Genomic DNA, 12,739 nt, shown 5'->3' on the forward strand with positions numbered 1-12,739 from the left:
CCATGCTCCATGCCCTTTTCATCACAATGTGCCATTCCAACTGTCATCGCAATAATCCATGAAACTAATTAAACCGATGCTCCATGCCCTTGTCAACACAATGCTCCATGACCTTGTTATCACAATGCTCCATGACCCCTGTCATCACAATGCTCCGTGACTCCAGTCATCACAATGCTTCATGAAATTTGTCATCACAATGGTCCATGCCTTCGTCATCAACAGTCTCTGTGACCATTTTGACAACAATGCTCCATGAACTTTTCATCACAATGCTCTTGACCCTTGTCATCACAATGCTCTATGCCTTTCTCAGCAAAATGCTCCATTACCCTTGTCATCACAATGCTTCATGCGCTTGTCAACACAGTGCTCCATGACACATGTCATCACAATGCACCATGCGCTTGTCATCACAGTGCTCCACAATCTTGTCTTCACAATGCTCCATAAATCTTGTTATCACAACGCTCCATGCACTTCTCATCAAAATGCTCTCTCACTACTGATATCACAATGTTACATCACTATTCGTCTCAATACTCCCTCACCCCTGTCATCAAAATGTTCCATGACTCCTGTCATCACAATGGTACATGCACTTATCATCACAATGTTCGATGACCCCTGACATCAAAATGTTCCATAATCCCGTCATCAAAATGCTCCATGACCCTTTTCATCAAAATGCTCCATGACCCCTGACATCACAATGTTCCATAACCACTGTCATCAAAATATTCCATGACCCTTTTCTTCAAATTGCTCCATGACCCTGTCATCACAATGCTCCCTGCCCTTCTCATCACAATGCACAACGCCCTTGTCTTCAAAATGCTCCATGACCTTTTTCATCACAAAGATCCATGACACTTGTCATCACAATGCTCCGTGTCCTTGTCATCACAGTGCTCAGTGAACGCTCTCATCACATTGCTCCATGCCCTTGTCATCACAAAGCTCCATAACACATGTCATCAGAATGCTCCATGGGTTTCTCATCAAAATGATCCATGCCCTTGCCATCACAATGCTCGAATACAACTGTCATAACAATGCTCCATGACCCCTGCCATCAAGATGCTCCCTGGCCTTGTCATCACAAGGATCCATGACCCTTCTCATCACAATGCTCCAAGACCCCTGTAATCACAATGCTCCATGCCCATTTTCATCTCAATGATCCATGAACCCTGTCATCACAATGCACCATGTCCATCATCATAAATCTTCATGCTATTGTCATCACAATGATATCAAAATGCTCCATGAACTCTGCCATAAAAATGCTGCATACCCTTGTGATCACAATATTCTATAACACTTGTCATCACAATGCCCGTTGAAACTCGTCATCACAATTATCCATGGTCTTCTCCTCACAATGCTCCATGACCTTTGTCATCACAATGCTCAATACCCTTGTCATCAAAATGCTCCATCACACTTGTTGTCTGTATGCTCCTTGAACCCTGTCATGAGAAGGCTCCATGCAATTCTCATCACAATGATTCATGCCCTTTTCATCACAATGCTCCAAGACCACTGTAATCACAATGCTCCATGCCCTTGTTATCACAAAGCTCAATGACGCATGTCATTAGAATGTTCCTTGGCCTTCTCCTCCCACTGCTCCATGCCCCAGTCATCACAATGTTCCAAGACCCCGGTAATCACTGTGGTCCATGCCCCTTTTCATCAGTATGCTCCATGAGATGTGTCATCACAAGGCTCCATGGTTTTCTTATCACAATGATCCAGGAACTTGTCATCACAATGCTTCACGACATTGTCATGAAAATTCTCAATGGCCCTTGTCATCATAATGCCCCAAACCCTAGTCATCACAATGCTCCATTATAATTGTCATCACAATCCTCCATTACATTTGGCATCACAACACTCCCTGCCATTGTCATCGCAATGGAACATGACATATGTCATCAAAATGCTCCCTGACAACTTTCTTCAAAATACTCCCTGAACTTCTCATCACAATGTTCCATGCCCTTGTCATCCCAATGCTCCATGCCCTTGTCATCACAATGCTCCATGACCCAAGTCATCACAATGCTCCGTGACTCCAGTCATCACAATGCTTCATAACATTTGTCATCACAATGTTCCATGCCCGCGTCATCACAAGGCTCTGTGACCATTGAAACCACAATAATCCATGAACTTTTCATCACAATGCTCCGTGACACTTGTCATCACAATGCTCCATGCCTTTGTCAGAGAAATGCTCCATGACCCTTGTCATCACAATGTGCCACGCGCTTTTCATAAAAACAGTCCACAAATTTGTCATGGCAATACTCCATAAACCTTGTAATCACAATGCTCCATGCCCTTCTCATCACAATGCTCCATTAACCCTGTCATAACAATGCTCCATGACCCTTGCCATCACAATGTTCCACGGCCTTGTCATCACAAGGCTCCATGACACTTTTCATCACAATGCTCCAAGACCCCTGTAATCACACTGCTCCGTGCCCTTGCCATCACAAAGCTCCATGACATATGTCATCATAATGTTCCATGGCCTTCTCCTCAAAATGCTCCATTCCCTTGTCATCACAATGCTCCAAGACCCCTGTTATCACAATACTCCATGCCCCTTGTCATCTCAATGCTCCATAAACCCTGTCATCACAATGCATCATGCACATCATCAGAATGCTTCCGGCTATTGTCAGCGCAATGAAATCAAAATTCTCCATGACCTCTCTCATCACAATTCTGCATGACCCCTGTCATCAAAATACTCCATGAACATTTTCAGCCCAACGCTCCATGACACTTGTCATCACAATGATTCTTGACCTTGTCATCCCAATGCTCCATGACCCATGTATTCACAATGATCCGTGACACTTGTCATCACAGTGCCCCATGACACCTGTCATCACAACGCTCCATGCCTTTGTCAGCAAATTGCTACATGACCTTGTCATTACAATGCTCTATGCGCTTGTCTTCACTATACTCCATTACCATTGTCATCACAATCCTCCATGAACCTTTGGATCACATTGCTTCATGCCCTTGTCATCACAATGCTCCATGCTTCTTGAAATCAAAATGATTTATGACCTCTCTCATCACAATGCTCCAAAGCCTTGTGATCACAAAGTTCCATAACACTTGTCATCACAACGCTCCATGATGCCTGTCATCACAATACTCCATGCCCTTTTCATCACAATGCTCCTTGACCTTTGTCATCACAATTCTCAATACACTTGTCATCACAATGCTCCCTGACACTTGTCGTCAGAATGTTCCTTGAACCCTGTCACGAAAAGGCTCCATGCCTTTTTCTTCACAATGTCCCATGCCATTTTCATCACAAAGCTCCATGCTTTTGTCATCAAAATACTCTACAAGCTTGTCATCAGAGTGCTCCATGACCCTTGTCATCACAATTCTCCATGCACTTGTCAGCACAATGCTCCCTGACCCTTTTCATCACAGTGTCCAAAACCATTGTCATCACTATGCTCCATTACCTTTGTCATTAGAATCCTCATGACACTTGGCATCACAATGCTCCATGCCATTGTCATCACAGTGGGCCATTACATATGTCCTCACAATGCTCCCTGACACCAGTCTTCACAGTACTGCATGACCTGGTTATCACAGTGCTCCATGTCCTTGTCATCACAATGCGCCATTCCAACTGTCATCGCAATAATCCCTGAAATTTATGAGACCAATGCTCCATGCCCTTTTCATCACAATGTGCCATTCCAACTGTCATCGCAATAATCCATGAAACTAATTAAACCAATGCTCCATGCCCTTGTCAACACAATGCTCCATGACCTTGTTATCACAATGCTCCATGACCCCTGTCATCACAATGCTCCGTGACTCCAGTCATCACAATGCTTCATGAACTTTGTCATCACAATGGTCCATGCCCTCATCATCAACAGTCTCTGTGACCATTTTGACAACAATGCTCCATGAACTTTTCATCACAATGCTCTTGACCCTTGTCATCACAATGCTCTATGCCTTTCTCAGCAAAATGCTCCATTACCCTTGTCATCACAATGCTCCATGCGCTTGTCAACACAGTGCTCCATGACACATGTCATCACAATGCACCATGCGCTTGTCATCACAGTGCTCCACAATCTTGTCTTCACAAAGCTCCATAAATCTTGTTATTGCAACGCTCCATGCACTTCTCATCAAAATGCTCTCTCACTACTGATATCACAATGTTACATCTCTATTCGTCACAATACTCCCTCACCCCTGTCATCAAAATGTTCCATGACTCCTGTCATCACAATGGTACATGCACTTATCATCACAATGTTCGATGACCCCTGACATCAAAATGTTCCATAATCCCGTCATCAAAATGCTCCATGACCCTTTTCATCAAAATGCTCCATGAACCCTGACATCACAATGTTCCATAACCACTGTCATCAAAATATTCCATGACCCTTTTCTTCAAATTGCTCCGTGACCCTGTCATCACAATGCTCCCTGCCCTTCTCATCACAATGCACAACGCCCTTGTCTTCAAAATGCTCCATGACATTTTTCATCACAAAGATCCATGACACTTGTCATCACAATGCTCCTTGTCCTTGTCATCACAGTGCTCAATGAACGCTCTCATCACATTGCTCCATGCCCTTGTCATCACAAAGCTCCATAACACATGTCATCAGAATGCTCCATGGGTTTCTCATCAAAATGATCCATGCCCTTGCCATCACAATGCTCCATTACACCTGTCATAACAATGCTCCATGACACCTGCCATCAAGATGTTCCTTGGCCTTGTCATCACAAGGATCCATGACCCTTCTCATCACAATGCTCCAAGACCCCTGTAATCACAATGCTCCATGCCCATTTTCATCTCAATGATCCATGAACCCTGTCATCACAATGCACCATGCCCATCATCATAAAGCTTCACGCTATTGTCATCACAATGATATCAAAATGCTCCATGAACTCTGCCATAAAAATGCTGCATACCCTTGTGATCACAATATTCCATAACACTTGTCATCACAATGCCCCTTGAAACTCGTCATCACAATTATCCATGGTCTTCTCATCACAATGCTCCATGACCTTTGTCATCACAATGCTCAATACCCTTGTCATCAAAATGCTCCCTCTCACTTGATGTCTCTATGCTCCTTGAACCCTGTCATGAGAAGGCTCCATGCCTTTCTCATCACAATGATCCATGCCCTTTTCATCACAATGCTCCAAGACCACTGTAATCAGAATGCTCCATGCCCTTGTTATCACAAAGCTCAATGACGCATGTCATTAGAATGTTCCTTGGCCTTCTCCTCACATTGCTCCATGCCCTAGTCATCACAATGTTCCAAGACCCTGGTAATCACAGTGGTCCATGCCCCTTTTCATCAGTATGCTCCATGAGATGTGTCATCACAAGGCTCCATGGTTTTCTTATCACAATGATCCAGGAACTTGTCATCACAATGCTTCACGACATTGTCATGAAAATTCTAAATGGCCCTTGTCATCATAATGCCCCAAACCCTAGTCATCACAATGCTCCATTATAATTGTCATCACAATCCTCCATTACATTTGGCATCACAACACTCCCTGCCTTTGTCATCGCAATGGAACATGACATATGTCATCACAATGCTCCCTGACAACTTTCTTCAAAATACTCCCTGAACTTCTCATCACAATGTTCCATGCCCTTGTCATCCCAATGCTCCATGCCCTTGTCATCACAATGCTCCATGACCCAAGTCATCACAATGCTCCGGTACTCCAGTCGTCACAATGGTTCATAACATTTGTCATCACAATAGTCCATGCCCGCGTCATCACAAGGCTCTGTGACCATTGTAACCACAATAATCCATGAACTTTTCATCACAGTGCTCCGTGACACTTGTCATCACAATGCTCCATGCCTTTGTCAGAAAAATGCTCCATGACCCTTGTCATCACAATGTGCCACGCGCTTTTCATCAAAACAGTCCACAAATTAGTCATGGCAATACTCCATAAACATTGTAATCAAAATGCTCCATGCCCTTCTCATCACAATGCTCCATTAACCCTGTCATAACAATGCTCCATGACCCTTGCCATCACAATGTGTCACGGCCTTGTCATCACAAGGCTCCATGACACTTGTCATCACAATGCTCCAAGACCTCTGTAATCACACTGCTCCGTGCCCTTGCCATCACAAAGCTCCAAGAAACATGTCATCATAATGTTCCATGGCCTTCTCCTCAAAATGCTCCATGCCCTTGTCATCACAATGCTCCAAGACCCCTGTTATCACAATACTCCATGCCCCTTGTCATCTCAATGCTCCATGAACCCTGTCATCACAATGCATCATGCACATCATCATAATGCTTCCGGCTATTGTCAGCGCAATGAAATCAAAATTCTCCATGACCTCTCTCATCACAATGCTCCATGACCCCTGTCATCAAAATACTCCATGAACATTTTCAGCCCAATGCTCCATGACACTTGTCACCACAATGATTCTTGCCCTTGTCATCCCAATGCTCCATGACCCATGTATTCACAATGATCCGTGACGCTTGTCATCACAGTGCCCCATGACACCTGTCATCACAACGCTCCATGCCTTTGTCAGCAAATTGCTACATGACCTTGTCATTACAATGCTCTATGCGCTTGTCTTCACAATACTCCATTACCATTGTCATCACAATCCTCCATGAACCTTGGGATCACATTGCTTCATGCCCTTGTCATCACAATGCTCCATGCTCCTTGAAATCAAAATGATCCATGACCTCTGTCATCACAATGCTCAATACACTTGTCATCACAATGCTCCCTGACACTTGTCGTCAGAATGTTCCTTGAACCCTGTCATGAAAAGGCTCCATGCCTTTTTCTTCACAATGTCCCATGCCGTTTTCATCACAATGCTCCATGCTTTTGTCATCAAAATACTCCACAAGCTTGTCATCAGAGTGCTCCATGACCCTTGTCATCACAATTCTCCATGCACTTGTCAGCACAATGCTCCCTGACCATTGTCATCACAGTGTCCAAAGCCATTGTCATCACTATGCTCCATTACCTTTGTCATCAGAATCCTCCATGACATTGGCATCACAATGCTCCATGCCATTGTCATCACAGTGGGCCATTACATATGTCATCACAATGCTCCCTGACACCTGTCTTCACAATTCTGCATGACCTGGTTATCACAATGCTCCATGTCCTTGTCATCACAATGCGCCATTCCAACTGTCATCGCAATAATCCAAGAAACTTATTAGACCAATGCTCCATGCCCTTTTCATCACAATGTGACATTCCAAATGTCATCGCAATAATCCATGAAACTAATTTAACCAATGCTCCATGCCCTTGTCAACACAATGCTCCATGACCTTGTTATCACAATGCTCCATGACCCCTGTCATCACAATGCTCCGTGACTCCAGTCATCACAATGCTTCATGAACTTTGTCATCACAATGGTCAATGCCCTCGTCATCAACAGTCTCTGTGACCATTTTGACAACAATGCTCCATGAACTTTTCATCACAATGCTCTTGACCCTTGTCATCACAATGCTCTATGCCTTTCTCAGCAAAATGCTCCATTACCCTTGTCATCACAATGCTCCATGCGCTTGTCAACACAGTGCTCCATGACACATGTCATCACAATGCATCATGCGCTTGTCATCACAGTGCTCCACAATCTTGTCTTCACAATGCTCCATAAATCTTGTTATCACAACGCTCCATGCACTTCTCATCACAATGCTCTCTCACTACTGATATCACAATGTTACATCTCTATTCGTCACAATACCCCCTCACCCCTGTCATCAAAATGTTCCATGACTCCTGTCATCACAATGGTACATGCACTTATCATCACAATGTTCGATGACCCCTGACATCAAAATGTTCCATAATCCCGTCATCAAAATGCTCCATGACCCTTTTCATCAAAATGCTCCATGAACCCTGACATCACAATGTTCCATAACCACTGTCATCAAAATATTCCATGACCCTTTTCTTCAAAGTGCTCCGTGACCCTGTCACAACAATGATCCCTGCCCTTCTCATCACAATGCACAACGCCCTTGTCTTCAAAATGCTCCATGACCTTTTTCATCACAAAGATCCATGACACTTGTCATCACAATGCTCCTTGTCCTTGTCATCACAGTGCTCAATGAACGCTCTCATCACATTGTTCCATTCCCTTGTCATCACAAAGCTCCATAACACATGTCATCAGAATGCTCCATGGGTTTCTCATCAAAATGATCCATGCCCTTGCCATCACAATGCTCCATTACACCTGTCATAACAATGCTCCATGACCCCTGCCATCAAGATGTTCCTTGGCCTTGTCATCACAAGGATCCATGACCCTTCTCATCACAATGCTCCAAGACCCCTGTAATCACAATGCTCCATGCCCATTTTCATCTCAATGATCCATGAACCCTGTCATCAAAATGCACCATGCCCATCATCATAAAGCTTCATGCTATTGTCATCACAATGATATCAAAATGCTCCATGAACTCTGCGATAAAAATGCTGCATACCCTTGTGATCACAATATTCCATAACACTTGTCATCACAATGCCCCTTGAAACTCGTCATCACAATTATCCATGGTCTTCTCATCACAATGCTCCATGACCTTTGTCATCACAATGCTCAATACCCTTGTCATCAAAATGCTCCCTCACACTTGTTGTCTGTATGCTCCTTGAACCCTGTCATGAGAAGGCTCCATGCCTTTCTCATCACAATGATCCATGCCCTTTTCATCACAATGCTCCAAGACCACTGTAATCACAATGCTCCATGACCTTGTTATCACAAAGCTCAATGACGCATGTCATTAGAATGTTCCTTGGCCTTCTCCTCACATTGCTCCATGCCCTAGTCATCACAATGTTCCAAGACCCGGGTAATCACAGTGGTCCATGCCCCTTTTCAACAGTATGCTCCATGAGATGTGTCATCACTAGGCTCCATGGTTTTCTTATCACAATGATCCAGGAACTTGTCATCACAATGCTTCACGACATTGTCATGAAAATTCTCAATGGCCCTTGTCATAATAATGCCCCAAACCCAAGTCATCACAATGCTCCATTATAATTGTCATCACAATCCTCCATTACATTTGGCATCACAACACTCCCTGCCATTGTCATTGCAATGGAACATGACATATGTCATCACAATGCTCCCTGACACCTGTCTTCACAATACTGCATGACCTGGTTATCACAATGCTCCATGTCCTTGTCATCACAATGTGCCATTCCAACTGTCATCGCAATAATCCATGAAACTTATTAGACCAATGCTCCATGCCCTTTTCATCACAATGTGACATTCCAACTGTCATCGCAATAATCCATGAAACTAATTAAACCAATGCTCCATGCCCTTGTCAACACAATGCTCCATGACCTTGTTATCACAATGCTCCATGACCCCTGTCATCACAATGCTCCGTGACTCCAGTCATCACAATGCTTCATGAACTTTGTCATCACAATGGTCCATGCCCTCGTCATCAACAGTCTCTGTGACCATTTTGACAACAATGCTCCATGAACTTTTCATCACAATGCTCTTGACCCTTGTCATCACAATGCTCTATGCCTTTCTCAGCAAAATGCTCCATTACCCTTGTCATCACAATGCTCCATGCGCTTGTCAACACAGTGCTCCATGACACATGTCATCACAATGCACCATGCGTTTGTCATCACAGTGCTCCACAATCTTGTCTTCACAATGCTCCATAAATCTTGTTATCACAACGCTCCATGCACTTCTCATCAAAATGCTCTCTTACTACTGATATCACAATGTTACATCACTATTCGTCACAATACTCCCTCAACCCTGTCATCAAAATGTTCCATGACTCCTGTCATCACAATGGTACATGCACTTATCATCACAATGTTCGATGACCCCTGATATCAAAATGTTCCATAATACCGTCATCAAAATGCTCCATGACCCCTGACATCACAGTGTTCCATAACCACTGTCAACAAAATATTCCATGACCCTTTTCTTCAAATTGCTCCATGACCCTGTCATCACAATGCTCCCTGCCCTTCTCATCACAATGCACAACGCCCTTGTCTTCAAAATGCTCCATGACCTTTTTCATCACAAAGATCCATGACACTTGTCATCACAATGCTCCTTGTCCTTGTCATCACAGTGCTCAATGAACGCTCTCATCACATTGCTCCATGCCCTTGTCATCACAGAGCTCCATAACACATGTCATCAGAATGCTCCATGGGATTCTCATCAAAATGATCCATGCCCTTGCCATCACAATGCTCCATTACACCTGTCATAACAATGCTCCATGACCCCTGCAATCAAGATGTTCCTTGGCCTTGTCATCACAAGGATCCATGACCCTTCTCATCACAATGCTCCAAGACCCCTGTAATCACAATGCTCCATGCCCATTTTCATCTCAATGATCCATGAACCCTGTCATCACAATGCACCATGCCCATCATCATAAATCTTCATGCTATTGTCATCACAATGATATCAAAATGCTCCATGAACTCTGCCATAAAAATGCTGCATACCCTTGTGATCACAATATTCCATAACACTTGTCATCACAATGCCCCTTGAAACTCGTCATCACAATTATCCATGGTCTTCTCATCGCAATGCTCCATGACTTTGTCATCACAATGCTCAATACCCTTGTCATCAAAATGCTCCCTCACACTTGTTGTCTGTATGCTCCTTGAACCCTGTCATGAGAAGGCTCCATGCCTTTCTCATCACAGTGATCCATGCCCTTTTATTCACAATGCTCCAAGACCACTGTAATCACAATGCTCCATGCCCTTGTTATCACAAAGCTCAATGACGCATGTCATTAGAATGTTCCTTGGCCTTCTCCTCACATTGCTCCATGCCCTAGTCATCACAATGTTCCAAGACCCCGGTAATCACAGTCGTCCATGCCCCTTTTCATCAGTATGCTCCATGAGATGTGTCATCAAAAGGCTCCATGGTTTTCTTATCACAATGATCCAGGAACTTGTCATCACAATGCTTCACGACATTGTCATGAAAATTCTCAATGGCCCTTGTCATCATAATGCCCCAAACCCTAGTCATCACAATGCTCTATTATAATTGTCATCACTATCCTCCATTACATTTGGCATCACAACACTCCCTGCCATTGTCATCGCAATGGAACATGACATATGTCATCACAATGCTCCCTGACAACTTTCTTCAAAATACTCCCTGAACTTCTCATCCCAATGCTCCATGCCCTTGTCATCCCAATGCTCCATGCCCTTGTCATCACAATGCTCCATGACCCAAGTCATCACAATGCTCCGTGACTCCAGTCATCACAATGCTTCATAACATTTGTCATCACAATGGTCCATGCCCGTGTCATCACAAGGCTCTGTGACCATTGTAACCACAATAATCCATGAACTTTTCATCACAATGCTCCGTGACACTTGTCATCACCATGCTCCATGCCTTTGTCAGAAAAATGCTCCATGACCCTTGTCATCACAATGTGCCATGCGCTTTTCATCAAAACAGTCCACAAATTACTCATGGCAATACTCCATAAACCTTGTAATCACAATGCTCCATGCCCTTCTCATCACAATGCTCCATTAACCCTGTCATAACAATGCTCCATGACCCTTGCCATCACAATGTTCCACGGCCTTGTCATCACAAGGCTCCATGACACTTGTCATCACAATGCTCCAAGACCCCTGTAATCACACTGCTCCGTGCCCTTGCCATCACAAAGCTCCATGACACATGTCATCATAATGTTCCATGGCCTTCTCCTCTAAATGCTCCATGCCCTTGTCATCACAATGCTCTAAGACCCCTGTAATCACACTGCTCCGTGCCCTTGCCATCACAAAGCTCCATGACACATGTCATCATAATGTTCCATGGCCTTCTCCTCTAAATGCTCCATGCCCTTCTCATCACAATGCTCCAAGACCCCTGTAATCACACTGCTCCGTGCCCTTGCCATCACAAAGCTCCATGACACATGTCATCATAATGTTCCATGGCCTTCTCCTCTAAATGCTCCATGCCCTTGTCATCACAATGCTCTAAGACCCCTGTTATCACAGTACTCCATGCCCCTTTTCATCTCAATGCTCCATGAACCCTGTCATTACAATTCATCATGCACATCATCATAATGCTTCCGGCTATTGTCAGCGCAGTGAAATCAAAATTCTCCATGACCTCTCTCATCACAATGCTCCATGACCCCTGTCATCAAAATACTCCATGAACATTTTCAGCCCAATGCTCCATGACACTTGTCATCACAATGATTCTTGCCCTTGTCATCCCAATGCTCCATGACCCATGTATTCACAATGATCCGTGACGCTTGTCATCACAGTGCCCCATGACATCTGTCATCACAACGCTCCATGCCTTTGTCAGCAAATTGCTACATGACCTTGTCATTACAATGCTCTATGCGCTTGTCTTCACAATACTCCATTACCATTGTCATCACAATCCTCCATGAACCTTGGGATCACATTGCTTCATGCCCTTGTCATCTCAATGCTCCAGGCTCCTTGAAATCAAAATGATCCATGACCTCTGTCATCACAATGCTCCAAAGCCTTGTGA

The sequence above is a fragment of the Mesoplodon bidens genome (assembly GCF_964165515.1).
Source record: "Mesoplodon bidens genome assembly, contig: HAP1_SCAFFOLD_47, whole genome shotgun sequence".
Classification (NCBI taxonomy): Eukaryota; Metazoa; Chordata; class Mammalia; order Artiodactyla; family Ziphiidae; genus Mesoplodon; species Mesoplodon bidens.